This window comes from Ochotona princeps, chromosome 4, assembly GCF_030435755.1.
Source record: "Ochotona princeps isolate mOchPri1 chromosome 4, mOchPri1.hap1, whole genome shotgun sequence".
Lineage (NCBI taxonomy): Eukaryota > Metazoa > Chordata > Mammalia > Lagomorpha > Ochotonidae > Ochotona > Ochotona princeps.
In genome coordinates this window covers 30097967-30120822 of record NC_080835.1, presented here as the reverse complement: position 1 = coordinate 30120822, position 22856 = coordinate 30097967, and the positions used below count along the sequence as shown (strand labels likewise).

General features: G+C 39.0%; 1 pseudogene; it reads left to right on the top strand.

Annotated features, from left to right (window-relative positions):
* Positions 1–514: 514 nt before the first annotated feature.
* Positions 515–22856, top strand: part of LOC101516423 (SNW domain-containing protein 1-like) — a 120825-nt pseudogene continuing 98483 nt past the window's right edge.

The following is a 22856-nucleotide window of genomic DNA, read 5'->3' as shown; positions in this document are numbered from 1 at the left end:
TCTCACCCTCACCTCCTTCCTCTGACTGTGGTCTTCAGTGCACACCTGGATGCCACAGCTAGCCACAGGTATCATTTCTGTACTCCCAGCACATGCTATTCTGACGAGTGTGTCCAAGTGCAAAACCAGGATATACTTGAACTGGTAGTAGTCCCGGAACTAGCATGGCGCAGGAAATGGGAGACTGAACAGAGATTTCAGTATGATTCCATAAATATCATTTCAGTACTCCCAGCACATGCTATTCTGACGAGTGTGTCCAAGGGCAAAACCAGGATATACTTGAACTGGCAGGAGTCCCAGAACTAGCATGGCACAGGAAATGGGAGACTGAACAAATTTACTACACCACAGCCTGCCTGCCTACTTTGAGCTTTTGAATGGCAAGAATTAGCCTGTGGGCCCTCTTTTCACCTGTGCTGCTCCTGCTCACATGGAGCACACAACTGACTTCTCAATTGTCTAATGTTTGTTTCTTGATTAGGGGTCTTCAGAATCCAGGTGGCCTTGAAACATGCAAACTTGTATGGCAACCAGACCAACTTCTGCCGTGGCAACTTGGATGACCCAGACCATCTCTGAATCCCACACCTCTAGGGGCCCCTTACCCAAACCACGACCCGATTCAGCAGGAAGTAGCCAGAGGACATCGTCGCCCCTTACCCCTACAGAAGTAGGATGTGGGATTTCAAGAGGGGGGACTGAGGCCATCCAGGCCTGCTGAGGTCTTGGCCACACCTTCAGATGGGCGGCACCAGCATTGCCCACCCATTTTCTAATTAACTTAGAGACCACCAATGGGGAACATCTTACCTGTAGGTTCCCCACCCAACAAGGAGGGGTCAGGGAAGGCATAAAATCCCAAGACCCTTCCTCAAACCTTTGGTGTCTCTCTCTCCCTCCTCTTTCGAGAGGCACCCCACCTCCGGCTCTTCGGAGGTGCTTTCCCCTTCCTCTCCCTTCCCTGCTCACCTGGTCCCTTCACAAATAAACTTATCTGTTTGCAACAGATTCCCGGCTTTTTATTTCTATACTAAGCTGAGGAAAGAACCCACCGGGCATTTCTGGTAACAAAAACGTCATTTGAAATTGCAGTTATCTTTTTATGTACTATAAATTCATTACATATGCTAAAAATTAGTGTTTTTATGCTGATAGAATTTATAGGTTGCTTTCTTTAATTTTTGAGAATGAAGGGGACACTTCATGTGCAAGATGATTTAAATACTAATATTAGCTCATATACTCTACTTCATTAAGATCAAAATTAGATTAGTTTCCTTAGAGTATTCGTTAGGGAAAATTTAAATTTCCAGGGAGTACACTTTCTAAAATTCCCTTCTGAAGCGGATTCCTTGGGCTGGTTTCTCTGTTGGTTCCCTGAACTGACACTTCATCTGCGCTCTCCTAATCTCTGCACTGCCTCTTCTTTCCAAGAACATTTCAGAGACACCATAACAGCTCAGAGAGCAAGCAACGTATAATTCAGTCAGGTGTCAATGAATCCAGCTAAACAAAGATAACATCATCTTTACTGCTTGTTGTCTGAAAAAGATTTTTATAGCTTGTACTTTCTATTTTTTTAAATATTTTCTTTCTATTCTCTGCGTGACTTAAAATAATTATTTTGTACCTTACTCACGTATAGTTTTAACAATGTTTATTGGAGGAATACAGCACTGGTGACATTTCAGGAACAAAGCAAAATACATAAGCTATAGTGGGTTTTTTTCCCCTTAATTGTAAAGAAATGGAGGTAGAAATAGTTACCTTGGATTTTTGTTGTAAGGATTAAATTGTTTGTACATAAAGTACATCATATAGTGCCTGATCTATGTCTAAGTAAATATCATCCTCATGCAAATACAGGAAACTTAAACTTCGGAAGATTCCTGGGAGGACTGATCCTTATTTTGTACCAGTGATCACAATGAAAGTTAAAAAAAGAGAGATAAAACAATAACTTCCAAAATATTGTGGTAAATCAAGTATGAAAACAAAAGTATAGTGAACAAGAGAGCCTCATAAATAATATCAATGAAACTTTTAAGACACTTCTACAAACTACTTTATGCAAAGATAACAGTAATTATTAAAATTGATAAGACAGATGAACCGCCATACTACCATGAGTGTTCTGAGACCCACAGTATTAGAAATGGATATGCAGTTGATAACAAAATATGAACCTACAGATGCTAACACCAAATACAGGCATTGCTCATCTACTCCAAAAACTATTCCCGGCAGAAACAGCAACTCTACGCTTCTTTGCAAAGGATATTTTTTCTAGTCCCTTTACATATACCATAGGATTTATGTATCCACAGAGGACCACAGGGTCTCTGGGCCCAAGTATATTGTATCATGAGATCTCTTGAGGTGGTAGATAAAAATTAAAAATAGAGTTTGGCAGGTAGTTCAGCTGAATGAGAGCCTCTATTGACAGTCCCTAACCAGTAGAGTGCTTCTCCACATCTTAAGGAATGGAAATGAGATTAAATGGAACAGAGATTAAAAGGGTGTCCTGTTAGGTTAAATACCAGGTATTTGTAAAGGTATGCAGATAGGGCTGTGGAAACATTCCCGACACACAAAACGACTTACAGAAAGCTTCCTCCTTAATGTGGTGTTTCTACCGGCTCCCTAAGGTCCCCAGCCCCACTCTTTCATACTTGGATCTTCCTTCCTGAATCTTCCTTCTAGTCCTTACCTTTTCTTTGGGAACTTGCTCCGAGGTACATCATGACCTTAGGCAAAAGAATTTAGGAGTCCAATTCAATAAATTGAATGACTTATAAATAATTTCTACTTTTGCTCCACTATGAGCTGTGATCCCACTATAGGACACGAATCTTTCTTAATTTTGTCTAAAGCTTCCATCCTCAAGCCAGTTTTTAAGGATTTTTCTTCCCATTTTAGCCCAAGATTGACCATTCTCTTACCATTAGTGCTGTCTTGTGATGAAGACTATAATGATTAATGAGAGTAACAATATCTATGTCCTTTATTATGTACTTCATTCATATACTCAATTTAATCCTCATAATAAAATTCAAGGTAGCTAAATTTTTTTGCCTTTTGTTTATTTTATAAGGATCTAGGCATACAACTTTTCAGGATGTAGAGTTCATTTCAACCAGCTTCATAAAAAGCAACAAAATTTCTGTAGCAATGCAGTTCAAAATGAAATGACGCTGTTAATTCTCTAGATCTCAACAAAAAGAATACATGACAACAAAGCTACCTAACACACATGGAAAACTGATTATATCTCAGTGGACACTGACAGATGTCCAAGCTGAGATCCAAGGGCAGAAAAGGACAAAAGACAAAAGAATACCTCTCCAGAAGCATCAGTTGATCCTCATCTAATAGCACATTGCTTCTGCTACAATGTGGGCCCTTTGAAAGTGATGCTCCAGTTTGGATGAGACATTTGTGGTTCATATGAACAAGTTCAATATTTTTTTCATTTGGGAGAAATGTAAAGAACAATATTTGCCAAATTTTCCAGTAACATTTTCATAAAATTTGAAAGATGGCCGTTTTCTTCTATTCCTATCCCAAGCCTTTTTGCAAGGTGAGTTGTCTTGTTTTTTTTCCCTGTCATTATGTGGAATCTGCCTTTTAACCTTTGCATCTGGTCAGGCCTTGTGACTTATTTGAATGAATAGGATATGGAAGAAGTAACATTCTGTAAGTGCTTTCAGGAGTGATTACATGTTCCTTGCTCTTTCAAAACCAAAACTCACCATACGTTCAAAAATGAGTTGGAATAAAAATCATGATGTGAGACAGAGAGAAACTAGGAACCTGCCTGTTTCATCCACACTTTTTGTCCCAACAAATGGCTATGGCTGCATGAATAGCCCAGCAAAACCTGTAGATAAGCCCTCCAGTTCAGTTCACATAATCATGAAAAGAAAAAAAAAGAGAACTTATTTATTTAGACCACTAAGTTTAGGATATAATTTGATAGCTTGTTTATTCCTACATAGCAACTTTTAAAAAATGTGACATGTGAAATAATTTGCCATTTACATACTCCTAATTAATTTACAATAGAGAAATAAAAATATCAATTTACCTTCTTTCCAGGGATACTGAGAAAGGAAATTCTGAATGGAGTAAAGTCAAAGAATAAGGTTTAGATGCATGCTATCACTTCCTATTAAAATTAGTTTACATTCAAGTAATAGTATTCATTTTTTTTGTAAACCTTGGCTATGAGTTCCTCAGAAGGAACATCTGAATTAATTGAATTAGAGGAAAGGTAAATAAGCCAAGAACAGAGTCTAGAAGGGAAGGAAAGAGGGAATAATTTTTTTCTACATGAAACTGGTGAATGAAAGAGTAAATGATGAATGATATCATGTGTAGTTCTAAGATTTGAATGCTATCATGCCTCATCCATCTCTACATCACTTATGTTATGCATTTCAAATGGAGCCAACCCACATACCATCTGTAACTACCAAGTACAAATGTGCAGCTTTCTTCAGTTGTCCCTACATGAACAAAGCTCACCAATCCTTATCACTTTTTCCTTCTTAGATTTTGCAATCAACCGTGTCTAAAGAAAATCAGGAAATTTTTGGGAGTATGGCCTGCTCCAGACACAACGGAGATATCACATGTTTATTCAAAGATTCTGTTTTGAAATTTTTGTTACCATGTTTCCCATCATTCAATGTAATCTCAGTAGCTGAGGTTTTTTTTTTCTGACAATCAATCTATGACTGCAGCCCTATTATAAAGAGATTTATCAATATCTTACCAAAGTTTTCTGACAGAACAGGTGAATATCCAAGAGTTCCCAGCTGAATGATCAGCTTTCTTTAGTTGTGTCCTGACTCCTCTGTAGCTCCGTGGGAACCAAGTAACATATTTACTTGCATATCCCAGTTTCATAGGTACTAGGATTCTCCCCACCCTTCCCCAAACCCTCCCACCATGGTGGATTCCTCCACCTTGTTGCATAACCACAGTTCAAGTTCACTTGAAATTCCTCATTGCAAGCATATACCAAACATAGAGTCCAGCATCTTATTGTCCAGTCAAGTTCAATGGCTTCTTAGGAAGACCCTCTCTGGTTTGAAGGCAGAACTTTCAGAGTATCATCCCAATCAATTAAAAGCTCCAACATACCAACAGCAAAAATTTACATCATTATGGAATTAATTGACATAGTATTGAGTAACCAATATGATACTATAGGGCAGTGGTTATCAAAACAGCCTGGTACTGGCACAAAGATAGGAGGAAGATCAATGGAGCAGAATAGAAACACCAGAAGGGAACCCACACAGATACAGCCAAATAATCTTTGACAAAAAGACAAATGACAATCCAGGTAAATGGGAAGGTCTGTTCAATAAATGCTGTTTGGACAACTGGGTAATAACCTGCAGAAACAAAAAGATAGACCCACATCTCTCACCATACACTAAGATCAAATCTAAATGGATAAAAGATCTAAACCTACATCCAGAAACCTTCAAACTTTTGGAAGAAATTGTTGGAAATACTCTGCAAGATCTAGGGATAGGTCCCGACTTCCTAAAAAGGACACCAAAAGCAACAGCAATCAAAACCAGAATAATCAAATGGGACCTCATCAAACTAAGAAGCTTCTGTACAGCAAGGGAAACAACAAAGTAAAAAAGCAACCCACAGAATGGGAGAAGATCTTTGCGCACTACGTAGGTGATAGAGGGCTAATCTCCAGAATATACAAAGAGCTACAAAACAACCAAAATGTCAAAACAAACAAGCCACTCAAGAAATGGGCACGGAAAACGGGCAGACATTTCACAAAGGAACAAACCCAAATGGCAAATAAGCATATGCATATCCCATTTTTATACTTCACTCATCAGGTTTTCCTGAAGGTAACCCCTGGGGTGAAGCCATTTGATTCCCTTTTCCGCATTTTACCATGCCACAGCTTCTTCCATCATTCATGTACAGGTCCAGCTTCAGGCTCTGGCTCTCACTGGCTGTACTGTTCCACTTACGGAAAATAATCATATTCTGAACTCCCTGTTTTATTTTTGCAGTCAATAGGCTAGTAAGTAATGAACCTAACAAACAATGAAAGACTTGGAAATCATTGCTGTAATTTCATTTGGATGCTGAGCATTTAACCATATTCTATTCTTGCTTTTCAAAAGTATTTGTCCTTTGGAATTAGTCATGATGTGGACATCAAGTTCTAACTAACATGGAGTTAGTTAAAATGGACATAAAGTCTGACTCTTCCAGCCACACCTAAAAACATATTTCACTCCTCTAAGTAGCAATTCATCAAACAATATTAGTATTTCTTCATTATATTGGTGTCAGAATGTATGGGCTTTGCACAGTGCTGGACACTAAGTAAGTTCCTGGTGAACTCTGTTAGAACGCTTTTCTTACATGGGCCCCTGGCCCCCTGAGGAGTCCAACATCTCACATATGGCAACAGGAGTTAGAAAGCAGTGTGGGCATTTTTCAGTTTTCTTCTAAGATAAGAATGCATCTGGATCATCTCTGGTGCATAGCTCGCCTTGCCTAAAAATAGAACACCTTCTGCTTTGTGTCAGGAATGATCATTAGTCCATTAGCAGCTTGCTGAAAGTCACCAACAGGCTCAGCAGAGCCACTGTGTCTGCGGTTGACTCTTTGACCTCTCTAAGGTGCACAGGGACTGAAATTCATTTGCCAAAAGAACATCAGGTCAAACCTCCCTCTCACCTCTCTTTGTCTCCTTATGTCTCCCACTCTATCAATAAATAAACATATCAGTCCTCTACGATAGAGTGGCATCATAGAAACCATCCTGGCCATGCTTTTGATGACTAATAAATCCAATCATTTCAAGGAAATGACTAATTATAAGAAACTTCAAACACAATGAAAAACAATTTCTGCAGGTTAGAAAACTGACACTATGGCTTCTCCCTGTGAGAAGAGAGGTGATAGTTGAAACCGTCATGCGTTAGTAGCTTGTGAATACTTGAATATACATTATTGTTTGGCCATGACAAAAAGCATAATTAGAAAATATTTTCCCTCAAACTGAGAGATCATGAATTTGGATAAGCGAACAGATATTTTTACCTTTCCATTATTGAACCTTAAATTAACAATGATAAAAATAATTGCAGTCTACATTTTCTAAGTGTTCACTATGTTTTTAGTAAACTTATTAAATTAAGGGGTGACAAATGCCTCAATATAAGCAAAATGCATGAAATAAATATTATTACTGTCATATTACATAAATGGGAGAAACAGGATGCTGCCTACCTGGCTCCACGGCCGTGGAAGGAGCTCCCATGATCAAGACCAAGGATTCTCAAACATTTCTGGTGAATGACATAAAAGAGATATTGTAGGCTTTGGGGACCTTGCTAGGCCCATGAGAATCACCTGGCTGTATAAGTATAGACAAAGAGTAGTATCAGCCATCATATGAATAAATAGGTGACTATTTTCCAGTAGAATCCAATTTACAGAAACAAGTGTGCAGTCCATACCTGCTTAAGATGATAAGAGTAGAGGCCAGCACTGTGCCATAGTATGTTAGGCTGCCACCTGCCACTTTAGCATCCCATTTGTGTGCCTGTTGGAATTAACTGATCTACTTCTGATCCATATCACTGCTAATGTACCTGGAAAATCAGTGAAAATGATGCAAATACTTGAGCCTCTCCACCCGTGCCGGAGACTCAGAAGAATCTCTGGGCTCCTGCTTTTGCTCCTCCTGTTTTGCACAACCCTGGCCAATTGGGGAGTGAACCAGCAAACAGAAGATTATACCTTGTCTCTTCCTCTCTCTATCTCTGCCTTTCAAACTGAAATAAATTTTTTAAAAATTCAGCTGGCAACATTCAGAGATGATGAGAGCTAATTTTTTAAAGTGATCACAAATCTCTCTTATAAATGTGAACTTTGATGTTTTGAATACAGGTTCTTCAGCCTTTACCCCTCCCTATGTTGCCCAACTTCGTCCTCAGGCTCAAATCCATGGTAGGAACCACTAAGAAAGAAGCTGCAAAGGTTCCTCTTGCTAAAGATGAATTCAGAAGAGTATCAGTGCCTAGCCAGCATCCTTTCAGGCTGCACAAAGTTGGGTCAGGATGAACACACTTGGTTTGTCTCCTTTCTGTTAACTCATGTTTTTTGTTTCCAAAAGGAGACAAACAAATTAAGGCATGTTCTTTCCTGTTGGCATCTTATATGGTCATTCCAACAGGATGCAACAGCAATTTTGACAGACTTTCACTTCACAACAAATTATTGTACCAGAACCACTGAATAACAATTTTTCCTAGTTAGTATAGTTTATACGTCCATTCCTACATGCCCATAATTTCTTTGTTTTGACAATTAAAATCCACTCTTTTCAGCAATTATGAAGTATATTTAATATGAGCTACAGTTATCACACTGTGCCTATGATGTTTAACCCAGCTTATCACCTAAGTGAGCATATTCAGATTCACTGGTTCGAATTCTGCAGTAGCCTTAAAAATGTGCATCTCAGGTCTCCAGCACTGGGAAGTACAATTGGTTGATAATACCCAAAGCTGGCCTTGACACAGGCAAGGCCTCATTTCTTGTGGGCCGTCCTCAACCAAGGATTGAGCATGATGCATTATGGGAATAACACATACCTGTTTTTGAGTTACAAGTGTCTGAATTGAGAACTCCCTTTTGGCCTTGATACACCTGCTTAGAATTGCCTCTTGACATAGGACTCTGCTAGACCCATCTTTCTTAAACCTGCATGGTGGTATCAAGATTTCCCTTCCTCCTCTACCTTTCCCCTTTGTTCCCTCACATGTTTCCCTCAATAAATCAGTCTAATGCCATTTTGCCACTTTGTTTTAGAAGATTCATGCTGCATAGACTTTCTTCGACTAGTTGTGTTGATAGGCCTTATCCTCAAACATGACCTATTTTTCAACTGTGTTCTATTAATTTTTCCATATAAACCATGGTCTGTGATTTCTGCTCTAATTCAAAACTGATACTATTGCCCTACCAGATTAGTCTACTACTTTTATCGGCAGTATCGTTTCACCTTACCTACAATAAGCAAACAATACTGTGAACAAGTACATATCCCCACTTGTTAAACTAATAACATCAGTGGGGCATCAGTGAAGCCCCTCTTATCCTCATGATAATCTTACAAAATGGTTTATATAAATCAGAGTAGTTGGAAAATATCTGATTTCTTGATGGTACTCAGTAAACAGAGACCTATCAAGACAAATGCTTTATCACTGGATCTAAGAAGAATCTTACAAATTGTATTTTTAAATCTTGCATTTTCCCAAAATAAAGATTTAAGGACAAATATATCAAGTATTTTATTAGAGCTGTCGCATATTACATTAAGCCACAGCCTGCAGTGACAGTTTCCCTTACAGGCACCAATTTGAGTCCTGACTACTTTGTTTCCAATCTGGCTTCCAGCTAACATGCTTGGGAAAGCAATAGAGGACAGCACAACTGCTTGGGTCACTGCAGCCATAGCAGAGACCCAAAGAAGCTCCTGGCTCCTGAATCTTACTGGACTCAACTCCAGTCACTGTGGCCTTTTGGGGAGTGAACCAGTGGATGGAATGACGTATCTCTATACCCATCTCTCTATATATCTTACTTACTTTCACTTTCAAATTTATAAATTATAAAGATGATCTTAAGTAGTTTTCTCGAGGTCATACATGAAATAGAAATGGAATTCAGACAAGCATTGAGTTCACAAACAAACAAGGAGCTTCAGTAGCAGATTCAACTGAAAAAACCGAGAAGAAATTTGAAGATAGCAGGTGGGAACAAGAGTTCTAAAAAAAAGGAAAAGATGTGTGCATTTAATTTATTATCTGCAAAGAAAAAAATGCTAGTAAGATTATAATTTAGAACATTAACCTAGATAATCAAGTACTTAATAAATCAGTTTTTAAAACATAAGGGTTATATCTGAGTCTAGATCCAAGTGTCCAACCTAGAACCCTTATGTTTTTTTTTTTTTTTAACATACTGGTTACTCAAAACCATGTCAATTCCATAATGTTGCAAATTGCTGTTGATGTTATGTTGGGACTCTTAATTGACTGGGATGGTATTCTGCCAGCTCTAACTTCGGACCAGAAATGGTCTCCCCAAGAAACTGTTCAACCCATCTGTACAATAAGTAGCTGGACTCTATGCTTGGTATATGTTTGCAAGGAAAGAATCTTGGTTGAATTTGAGCTGTGATACTGCATCAAGGTGGAGGAATCCACCAGGGGGGAGGGGAGGGCGAAGGATGGGGGAATTCCCAGAGCCTATGAAACTGTCACATAATGCAAAATAATTAATAAAAAAAACATAAGGGTTCTAGGTTGGACACTTGGATCTAGGCTCAGATATAACAATGTGTGATCTCATAATCACCATATGCAAAGACAGTGTCACAGGCCTTCCAGGTAAAGAAGATGTAATTCACATAAAGAATGTCATTTATGTCTAACAATAAAAAAACTGAATACAATGCATGCATGCTTCCTAGAAAGCCTTTTTTACATGTGTTTACAGTTTTTAATTTCAAAATCGCACATACATTAGCATAAGGAAATTATCCTCCATTTATTGGCAGTATGTTTAACTGCTTGATGTTATGCTAGTTATTTTAATTTCCTAGGCCAACTACATACACTAATGATCACATCATAGCCATCAAGATTTTGGGGATATATTTGTGAAAAATAACATGCAGATTACCTAAGACGTCTATATAAATACTACACTAGTTGAACATGTCATAATGCATAAGCACAAGTAACATTTTGGTGAAAAATGCAACAAACAATACTGAATAACATAATATTTTCTGTTCTCTCTCTCTGATGGATCATTCTTTAAATGCCTCACTTTTAAGACCACTGGTCTACTTTCTAAAAGTAGACACAAAAATCCACTATTTAGTCAATAGAAAATCATAGTCCATTTTCTTCACATTGGGATTTCTGTCAGGATGCTTTCATGCTTGTTTTCTGCAGCATTTCACTCAACAGTTTCCAGATTACCCATATATTTTATATCTCTCAACATTTATACCAGAGCTTAGAAACAAGCGGTACTGGTGAAAACCCAAAACAAAACTTTCAAAATACCTGAAATTCAGAGTATGTAAGAAAGTAAAGATCTCCTTTAATTTACATGACCTTTACCAGACTTAAAAAGTAATTCATTTTTTCTTATTTTTTAAGTTATTTTTATTAGAAAGGCAGATTTACAGAAAGAAGGAAAGAAAAAGATCTTCCATCTGCTGATTCATTCCCCAAATGGTGACAACAGCCAGGAATGAATTGATCCAAAGTCAGGAGCCAGCAGCCAAAGTCAGGAGCTTCTTCCAGGTCTCCCACGTGGATACAGGGTCTCAAGGCTTTGGACCATCCTGTACCACCTTCCCAGGCTGCAAGCAAGGAGTTGGATAGATGTGGAGCATCCAGGAGATGAACTGGCGTCTATGTGGGATCCCAGTTCATGCAAGGCAAGGATTTTAGCCACTAGGATAGCATGCTGGGCCCTAAAATTAGTTTATTTTATTTGGAATGTAGAGTGACACACGGAGAGACCAAGACTGTCAAGGAGATTTTTCCTCCACTGGTGTACTCCCAATATACCTACAGGAGCCAGAGAGTTCAACCAAATCTCCATCGTAGATGGTAGGAGTCAAGTAATTGAGCCATCATCATCTGTTGCTCCTGAGTCACACTGATAGGAAGCTGAGTGGAAGTGTGTTGTAGGATGCAGGCCTTAACCTGTTTTTGCACAATGCCTTCCTTTTCTACCACTCTATTCATACTGTCTGCCTTCAGTTATTTCCTTTGTGATGATTAAAAATGACTAATTTTTATTTTGACAGTCCTCCCCAACAGTGATGTCTATTTCCTTTCTTTTTAACTCTTTGTGAGGCCTGTGATCTACTCCAGCCAATGTAATTCAAAGGAAATGAGTCTGTATAAGCAGGATATATGCAGTTTCTCTTTCACATATTTTCTACTGGATTCCATCCATTGGGAAATCTAGGTTACATGGAATGTTCATGTGGAAAGCAGCAAATATCCTCTACTTAGTCCATTAACAGAGCTCATGTTTGGCAACCATTATCATCTATGAACTCTTTAAGAAAGTTATCTTGGATATTATAACTGGATCACCCCTTGGGATCACTATTGCTGCAATCAGAACCATATTGAATGGGGGAACTACTTCCTGAGTCCATTCTACCTGCAAATGATTTGTTATTTCACAGTAGGTATCCAAAGCAAATGCTATCACAAATGGCATTCAAATTTCAACATTTGTTTTATACAAGCTCTACATTCTAATAGGACTTTTTGCGTTAAAGCATTTCTTATATATGATTTTATATGTCAAAAAATCACAAGACATTTAAAATTAATTTTTGTTAACCTACCAATTTTTTAAAATAATTTTTAAAGGCAGGGCTGGTTTCAAATTAGAGTTCCCATTTCCTAATGAAGTAATTATGAATGAATTGTTTCATTTCCCTGACCTTCTCTTTATAGGTTCTATATAGTGGTAGTAACTATATTTTGATATTATGTAGAAGGTTAAATTATCTATTACTCATAGATTAATACAGGATCAGCTCCACACTAAGTACTTAATGAAAACTACTTTGTAAAGACTGTCAATTATTAAAACCCACTCAAACTGCTTTAACTATTCTTGTTTTTATCAATCTATAGTTACATAGGTGAATGATTACTGGTGTTAAGCAATCTGTTTTCAGAGATGTGAATTAATTGATTTCCAAATCTTCAAACCTCCAATAGTATAAATCAAAGTTTCCGTTAAAAAGAACTAACACTCACCCTTCTAACAGAAAATATTTTGGTCAGGATATGGCTGGAAAATAGCACAAAGTCAAGACATATTTGTTGAATTAATGAACAGATGAATAAACAAGAAAGCACAGCTTTGCCAATATGAAAATAAGGGGAAAAACAGTCACTTCAAATATCCTAAACTTGATAACGTATTTACAAATTTGTACCTCATTCACAACTTGGAAGATATTAGCAACATTGATTGATATCGGGGGCCGACGCCCAGCCGCCTTATGAAGCATATAGTTCATAAATGTGTATAGAACAAAGCAAGGTTAGTTGACACTCATTGTCCCTTGTTAGGGAAACATTTTTATGATCCATGATGACCTTTAGGTCTTCCTAAAAGGTTCTATCTATCTATCTATCTATCTATCTATCTATCTATCTATCTAGAAGACTTACAGAGGAAACACACACACACAGATATTCCATCAACTGAGTCATTCTTCAAATGTCCGAAATGGCCAGGGTTAAGCCAGACTGAAACCAGGAAAATCTTTTGCATCTCCCATATTCATGCAGCAGCCCAAGGACCTGGGCCATTTTCCACTGCTTTCTCAAGAATACTAGCAGGGAGATGGATACGAAGTGTAGTATCCAGACTCAAGTTAGTACCCGTATATGGGATGGGATAGTAATGTGCATATGGAGTCTTAACCCTCGGCACCTCAGAACCAGCCATAACTTCTAACTTATAGCTGTTTTTCTCAAACGGCACTTTTTACAGTGCAGGAGTTCACACATACTACATTTTTAATTATGAATACTGGACAAAAGGCTATCACAGATCCAAGGGGACTGCCCAGTTAGTAGCTAAGAAATGTAGATATCTGGCTTTGATTATTTATCTGATCGTAAAAGTATATGTACTAAGAAGAAAGCTAAGCAAAGCACAACAAAAATTATCATGAAACTTATTTCCCATTGTTTTATACAAAATTCTTTTAATTCTTTTGTACAAAAAAATATGTTACTCACTAATCTAATGGTCTCAACTTAAAATTTTGTTAAAACCTAGAACACCAGAGTATAACTGTGTGCTGATCCCACAACTTTCATGAAGTTTCTTATCTTTGGAGGTGACATTGTACAACACTTGACAAAGCTTGCAAACAGTTTAAATGATACTCAGGACAAGTGCCTAGGACAAGGAAGGTCACCTTGAGTGTGACACTGTGATGTCGTCTTCCCTACGGATAGACATGTTGAAACTCTTCATCCCCTTGCGGACCTGCATCATACTTTAGTTTCCAAAATATTTGTCATGATTCTTGACATTCTACTAATTGTGTTTTGGGCTATAACTTTAGACTTTCAAAGAGTATGATTTTGCTTGAAATATTATTTGATGCTTGGGGGACAAAAATATAAATTTTCTAAACAAAACATAGGCTTAAAATCTTGCATTTGAAATTTCTGAAGGCTCAAGAGGTTTGGATGTTATAAAGAAGTATCATGTCACCAAAAATATATATTAATGAAAGAGACCATCTATAGTGCATACTTGTACAACAGTACCTATTAACTAGATTGAGCCATTTTCTACATGGAATATATTTACTGTGGACTTATTTTAACCTCCAAATATCAATACCAAACAACTCTATTTCCTTTTTGGAAACCACCCCTCACTCAAATTTAGTTTGTATGATTTGGACAGGACTGACATCTTTTAAGTGACTGGCTAAGCCAGTCATAGACATCAAATATATAGTCACCATTTATATCCATGTGCAAAGGAATGGAAATATAATCTAAGCCACTACAATGATACTCATGCAGATTTGTTTGTTTTCTTCAGAATGAGATAACTAAGGAAAACTAAAAAGAGTCCTTTCATTATTGGCATAGTAGTGCTAAACTAAGAATTAAGAAACCTGAGATAACTTCATGGGGGAAAACCAATTTAGAAATGGAATGAACACAGAAATCAAAACCTTCTGTAACCACCTAAGCTTAGTTATTCCTGAAATTAGTCACCACAATTTTAAGCCATGTGCAATTTTGCACAAGATATTCAGCTTTAGAATATTGGATAAGTCCCAGCTATATGTAACTGCCTACATTGCCGATACCTAGATTTGCCTTGTACCTAGGCAAATGTTACTTTCCTGGGAGAAAAGCAGGCAGTAACTCTGGCAGGCATTCTGGGCCTGGTTAATGCCAAATCTGTGTTAACTATACCAGCATGTCAGTATAGTTACCAATTATGTTTTTAAAGATATGTGGGGAAGTCCAGGAATGTCAGGTTGGTACAGACCATCCTGACACTAGGCATAGAGGGGAGGGCAGCAGATTGCCTGGGGCAGGGATTCTGGGAATGTAGTTGAGTGGGAGTTTCTGAGGCATATTTGACAGGAAAAGATTGACTTCTCGGGACTTCCACAGACCAGACCACTGCACTTGCAGGTAGGCAAGAGGGCTGAGACAGAGTGGTTTCCAGGGGGGAACTTGGAGGGCATTTTTAGGTCAGGCCAAGGCACTGGTCCACATGGGAAAGCTGGACCGGGCTAGTATTGCCTTCTTCACATTGGTATATGCAAAAGCTGGGACTGGGAAAATGCCTGGCTGGCCAAGTCCACAGAACCCATCCATAAGTGCCAGAGCAGGGGATGGGTCATGTTAGGCTGGACTGTGGACCCACCAGTACTGGGTGTAGATTCTGTAGGGAACTTATGGGCTTGCCACTGTGTGACTGTAGCACCTTTCAGTTTGTGTAATAAATGGGGGTGGTTACTGGCTAAACCAATCTGAATCTCAAAATTCACCTGACATTCATGGAAGCTGTGGCTGCGAGGAGTCTGGGCTGAGCCAGGCCATAGTGCCCACTGGCACACACAAGACACAGGACAGCGTGTGGATGGCAACTGGCTGGGCTAGGAAGGAACACTTGTCAGCAAGAACTGATAGTGCAAATGGAGCATTCCAGGTTGATTCAAAGCACCTGTCTGAGTAAGATCCAAGACTGGGAACAAGCCTGATGGGGAATTTGGGACTCTGTTACTAAGCTACAGCTCTCATTGGTGAGAGACATAGGGTTGCACAGACTGAGCTGGTTGAGGTTGCAGTGCCCATTGATACACATATAGGCCGAGTCTGGGAGCAGGCCAGACTAAACTGACTGCAGCACCTGTTGGTGCTCACTAGAGCCAGAATAGATAAAGAACTCACTTGGCTGGGTATGGCACCTGTTGGTTTGCATGAGAGCTAGATATGGGGATGGGCCAGGCTGGGCTAGGCTGTAGCACCCACCAGAAAGGGCTGGAATGAGTTGTACCAGTCCAACTAGGTTTCAGGACATACCAGCAAGTGTCATGACTGAGGCCAGCCATGTCAGGTGTCATCAAATCATTGTTCCGCATTCCTGGGTACTGATGTAGTTTGAAAGCAACGATTGGTCCCCCTTCCCTTCCCCTCTGTGGACACAGGAGGAAAAAACTGTCCTACTTAATACAGAAATATTTTCAGTAAGTTATATATCTTCACAATCTTATAAATTCCAATTATAATAATGAGAATGAAATCTGGCAAAGAAGATGGAATTGAGTCTCTGGAGAGAGTATGTCCTAAAAGAAATGTTTTGCAAGTGATTAGTATTTCTCATTTGATGTGTGTAGACTGCCACCATTCATCTTGTCACCCTGGAGAAATGATAATATTGGCTCAAACATTATGGTATTATGTCCTTGTACCTCAAAATATCACCCTTGCACATCCGATAATCACTCTCTTTTATTTTCCCATCCTAGCATCAGTCACACTTTGTCGTTGAGAAATGATGATGGTAACTTGGGCCCAGCCATGAGGCACAGGACATAGAGCCTTCATTCATCTTTATCAGGTCCTCTATTATGTTGGGTATCACTCTTGGCAGCATTCTTGCTTCTCAGCCCTTAAGCCCTATTGCTATGCAGTTTAACCATTTCACTCCATCAATTCAACACATTTCAGCAATAATGCTTCATTCTGACTGACAGGACTCAAACCCAGGCCTCTCCAGTCAATTTTCATTTAGTTCAATGCTGTTGTGATTGAATCTTGTGTATAAAATTGATCTGGCACACCCTTGCTGGATCAATTTTACACAAATACTCAGAACTTTTTTTTTCATTTTTTTTTACAAATTCAGGTTTCCGGGCCCGGCAGCGTGGCCCCGGGATTCCATATGGGCGCCGGTTCTAATCCCGGCAGCTCCACTTCCCATCTAGCTCCCTGCTTGTGGCCTGGGAAAGCAGTTGAGGACGGCCCAATGCTTTGGGACACTGCACCCGCGTGGGAGACCCAGAAGAGGTTCCTGGTTCCCAGCTTCGGATCGGCGTGCACTGGCCGTTGCAGCTCACTTGGGGAGTGAACTAGCAGATGGAAGATCTTTCTGTCTGTCTCTCTGTCTCTTTGTCTCTCCCTCTCTCTCTTGATTTTCACATTAAAAACATTTAAAAACATTATGACTCTGTATCACTGATACAGCTAGACAAAGATTCTCAGCATAAGAAGAGCAAATGAATCCAAAAGCACACCAAGAAGATCACACATCTCAACTACGCGGGATTATCCCAGAAAAAAGTTTTTGAACAACTACAAAGCAATAATTGTTATAAATCATAACAGAGAAAAAAAAACAAAAATCATATGATTATCTCATTGTGAAGAACGCATTTGTTACAAGCCTTGATGGTAAAATATAAAAGTCTTCTTCAAATCAGGTTTAGAAACAGCGTACCTCAGAATTATAAAGACTGCTTATCACAAAACAGTCAATTTAACAGTGAATGGGGAAAGAAAGCTGAAAGCATCTCTCTTCAGATATGGAACAAGACAAGGATGTCTACTTTTACTACTCTAATTCAATATAGTCCTGGAATTGTTAACAGGAGCAATTAGGAGAGAGAAAGAAAGCCATTAAGATTGGGGAAAGAGGAACCGTAAATACTCATGTTTGCATATGACATGTTGTACATGGAATACACTAAACATTTACCAAAAAGCTGTTAAAACTGATAAACCAATTCAGGAAACTTTCAGGGTACTAAATAGCTATACAAAACCCACAGATAATTTAAATATATGTATTTTCTTGAGAGACAGAGAGGTCTTTCATCTGCTGGTCCACTCCTCAAATGGCCATAATGGCCAGAAATAGACTAGCCCAAAGTCAGAATCCAAGACCTACTTCCCATAAGAGCCAGGAGCACAAGCACTGGGGCTGTACCCTCTGTTGCATACGCAGGTAGAGTAGCAGGGAGATGGATCAGGAGCAAAGCAACAGAGACTGAAACTACCATTCATATTGGTTGCTGGTACCACTGACAATGTTTGAAGGAAAAATTAAGAAATCCCATTCACAATAACTAGAATAAAATATTTAATAACATACATTTAAACCAAAAAGAACTCTAAAATATAAAATGTAAGACATTAATTAAAGAAATTAGTAAGGTCACACACAGAAAATAGGTATCTCTTATTCATGAGTTGGAAGAAACACTATCATTAAAGTGTCTATTACATAAGGCAATTTACAGGTCCCTGTCAAAATATTAATGACATACTTTACAGAAATGGTAAAAGAGAATGGTAAAATTCATTTGGAATCACAAAACAACCAGATTAGCCAAAGCAATCCTGAGAGAAAAAAAATTAAAGAAAATCAGGCTGGATGTCCCTTCACAATGCTGGCCCTCAAAGCATAGTACAAAGTTTAATACTCATTAAAACAGCATGATACTGGCTTCAAATTTACACATGGGTCAATGGAGCAGAACAGTGAACATGAAAATGAACTCACTATTTACCCTGGCATAGTAGCCTGGTGGCTGAAGTCCTTGCCTTGCATGAGCCCAGATCTCATATGGTTGCCAGTTTTGTGCCATGGCTCCTCCTCTTCCACCCAGCTTCCTGCTTGTGGCCTAGGAAAGAAGTTAAGGACAAACCAAAGCCTTGGGACCCTGAGTCCATGTGGGAGACTAGGGAAAATCTCATGGATCCTACTTCCTGACTTTGTATCACCTCAGGCCTGGCCATTGAGGCCATCTGGGGAGTGAACCAACAGATGGCAGCTCTTTCTGTCTCTCCTTCTCTCTGTAAATCTGCTTTTCCAATAAAAAATAAACAAACATCTTTTAGAAAATGAACCCACACTTACACATACACATGGCCAACTGATTTGTTTCACAAAAGTGCTAGGATCATGGCTTGGAACAAGGATGATCTCTTCAACAAATGGTGTTAGACAAAATGAAAGCATATAAGAGAAAGGATGAAAGTAGATACTTGCCACTGTGTGTGTGTGTGTGTATGTGTGTGTGTGTGTATGTGTAAATTAATTCAACATGAATCAAATCCTAAATTTAATACATGAAAATATAAAGTTTATGGGGAAAAAATGGCGGGGGGGGGGGGGGGAACATCCCAGTGCATTGCTGATGACTTCTTGGATAAGAGACACTCAAAGCAGAAAGAACAAAAGCAAAAATAGTCAAATGAGTGTACATTAAACTCAGTAGCTTATGCACATTAAACAGTATCATAAGGATACATCCACTAGATTGAAAAAAAAAAGCTACATTTCCTTGAAACCTCTGGGATAAAGGATTCTTATTCAGATACATTTTTTTACATGTAGAAGTCTGAAACAGAATCTCCAGGGCCCGGCGTGATAGCATAGTGGTTAAAATCCTCGCCTTGCATGTGCCGGGATCCCATATGGGTGCAGTTCTAATCCTGGCGTTCCCGCTTCCCATCCTGCTCCCTGCTTGTGGCCTGGGAAAGCAGTCGAAATTGGCCCAAAGCCTTGGGAGCCCACACCCACGTGGGAGACCCAGAAGAGCTCCTGGCTCCTGGCTCCTGGCTTCAGATCAGCATGGTACCGGCTGTTGCGGTTACTTGGGGAGTGAATCATCGGATGGAAGATCTTTCTGTCTCTCCTCCTCTCTGTATATCTGCCTTTCCAATAAAAATAAATAAATCTTTATAAAAAACAAAATATGTACTCCAAGACATTGTATTCCAACATATTTAAGGAACTCAAATATAACAAACCAACAAGCTAAAATAGGGGCAAAGGACCTGCACAGACATTTTTTTTTTAAAAGAAGAAATACAAATGGCTTACAAACACATAAAATGTTTAGTATTCCATGTCATCAAGGAAATGCATTTAAAAACCACAGTGAATTATTCTCTTACTCTGGTTAGAATATCTATATTCCCCGAATCAAGAAGTAACAAATGGCGGCAAAAATGTAGAGAAAAAGGACCTCTAACGTTGTTGAAGAGGCTTCAGATTAGTACAACGTTCCTGGAAAACAGTGTGAAGATCCCTCAGAAAACTCCTTTTAATAAATCCAACATGTGACTCAAGTACCCGAAGAGTAAATCCAGAGAAAATGAAGGCAGATCACAAAAGGCATGCATTCATTCAGGTATTTGTTGCATCCTAATTCCCCATCAAACATGGCTTCTAGCTATATGTCCAACATCAACTGCCAGGATAGGATATAGTAGTTCATATATGGAGTGGAATATTAATCATGAACAAAAGAGAATGAAATCCTGACAACTGCAACAAAATTGATGGTTCTGGAGACTATTCAACTAAATTAAATGAGCCAGATATAGAAAGGGAATTTTTAGATTCGATTTATTTTTATTGGAAGGTCAGATATACAGAGAGGAAGAGAAACAGAGAAGAAAATCTTCTGCCTGTTGATTCACTCCCCAAGTGGCTGTACTGGCCAGAGCTGCGCCAATCTGAAGCCAGGAGCTTGGAGCCTCTTCAAGGTCTCCCACAAGGGTGCGGGGTCCCAAGGCCTTTGGCCATCCTTTACTGCTTTGCTAGGACACAAGCAGGAAGCTGGAGGGGAAGCAGGGCTACCAAGATTAGAAGCAGCACCCATATGGGATCCTGGTGCATGTAAGCTGAGGACTGTAGCTGCTAGGCTATCATGCTGGGCCCCAGAGAGGGGAATTTAATCTTTTGTATCATATGGAAGTTAATTTGTATATTATAAATATACTATATATATATGTATATATATATAAGTATACATTTGTGTGGGTTTCATCTTATTTAATTGATCAATGCTAACAAACATTTTCTTTACTTAATTGTATCTTTTGCACCAATTAGAATGTCCGCCATCCAAAAACCAAAAAAAAAAAAATGAGTATGAAGTTATGGGGGAAGAAGATACCCTAATCTTCTGTTGGTGAGAAGATAAACTATTACAACCATTAACGAAGACATGCGCTTCCTCAGAAATGTGAAAATAGATGTACCATATGACTCAGTCATCTCATACCTGGAAAATTACTCAAATGGAATGAAATCCCCCATGGTTATGTATCAAAGACAGATGGAATACAGAATGGACCAGGATACACCACAACACATGCTGGTACAAGCAAAAAGCATGACTGGGGAATGCCTGGGGTTACTGAAGGTCATCCCTAGCAGGCCATGGCACCCCCTAGTGTATATGAACACTGGGCCTATGCTGTGCTGTGCTTGACAAGGCCACAATACCCATTAATTTGAGTGAGAGATGGTGCTGGAGACGGAACAGACCAGGTGTTGCAACCACTAATATGTGCATTGACTGGTGCAGATGACAGAACAAACCTGACTGCAATAGCTGCTACATGCAAGAGTCAAGTCAGGCAAAGGTTCTTGGGAGACTCCCCAACTAGATCACTGGACTCAAACCAGAAACACAAGGAAACTCACAATATATGTGGTCCAACCTTGAGATGCATGTATAAAGGCAGGGTCTCCTCCATTGCTGATTCCTGTGTAGTGGACAGCATGCCCAGATGCATATAGAAGACATGACAGCCATGTCATCTTGGACACAGAGGATGCTGAGTGCCTCATCAAAGGATGGATAGCTCTCCTGGCCAAGCTTTGTAGCAAGTGTGTGAGTCCATGGGTACACACTGGGCTAGACCTAGTAAGCCAATAGACCTTGAAAAGGTTTTCTCAACCATGGTGCAATGAAACCACTAATATCTGAGACTCAGAACTACTCAGGTAGTAACATCAGTGGAGCATTCTTTCCCACATTGGGATTTCTAACACATCATCAGAAGACTGTTCCCAATCCCCCATGCTGATGTAGTTTGAGGAAGTAGCAAGAAGCTTTTTCTTACCCCTCTTCCCCATCACAGCAGACCACGAGAATAAAAAGAAGTGAAACATTTTTCCCACCCATGTTCCTCCATATTTTGACACCCCCTATTGTGATTGGAGGCCCCGTGGGCATATGCATCCCTCTCAACTATGTAAGCAATATTAAAAAGGTAAGCTACTGTAAAAAAATTTAAACAGAGGAGGATTATTTGTAAATGCAGATAGGAGAGAGAGTAGGGAGGGGAGTATCACTATATACCTAAATCTGTTGTGAAGACCTTACTAATGGATTGCCTTAATTCAAAAAGCCTGTGCATAGTGCATATATTTTAAAGCAATTTCCCTCTCATTTGTAATTCTGTCCCTTAGTTGTAATTCTGTTACTTTCTCTGTTTTCTAGCCACCAGCTGCTGTACCCTGCAGCATAAATTGCACATCTTTTGTCTTACATATACTAAGATGTCTTCTCCTTCCTCATTTTGGACTTAAGCAACAAACTGAACCAGCTCCTACTGATATCAGACATTTAGTGCATTTGCTATGCATGATCTTTGGGTGGTACCTATTCTGCATTATCTTTGCTTGCAGTTATATCAAACATGAAAAAACAGTGGACAGTGGACATAAATTGGATTTTTTCATGATAACAAAATCAGACAAATACTTAAATTGATTCAAGCAGAGGAAATATGCTCCATTGTAATAAGATGTCAGTGAATATTGATGCACACCTACATAAAAATAATTGCTAAAAATTAAAGTTTCAGTAGCCTTAAATACTTACAGGCAGGCTTTTCTTAGGTTTGAAAACGATGGTCTGCTCAACC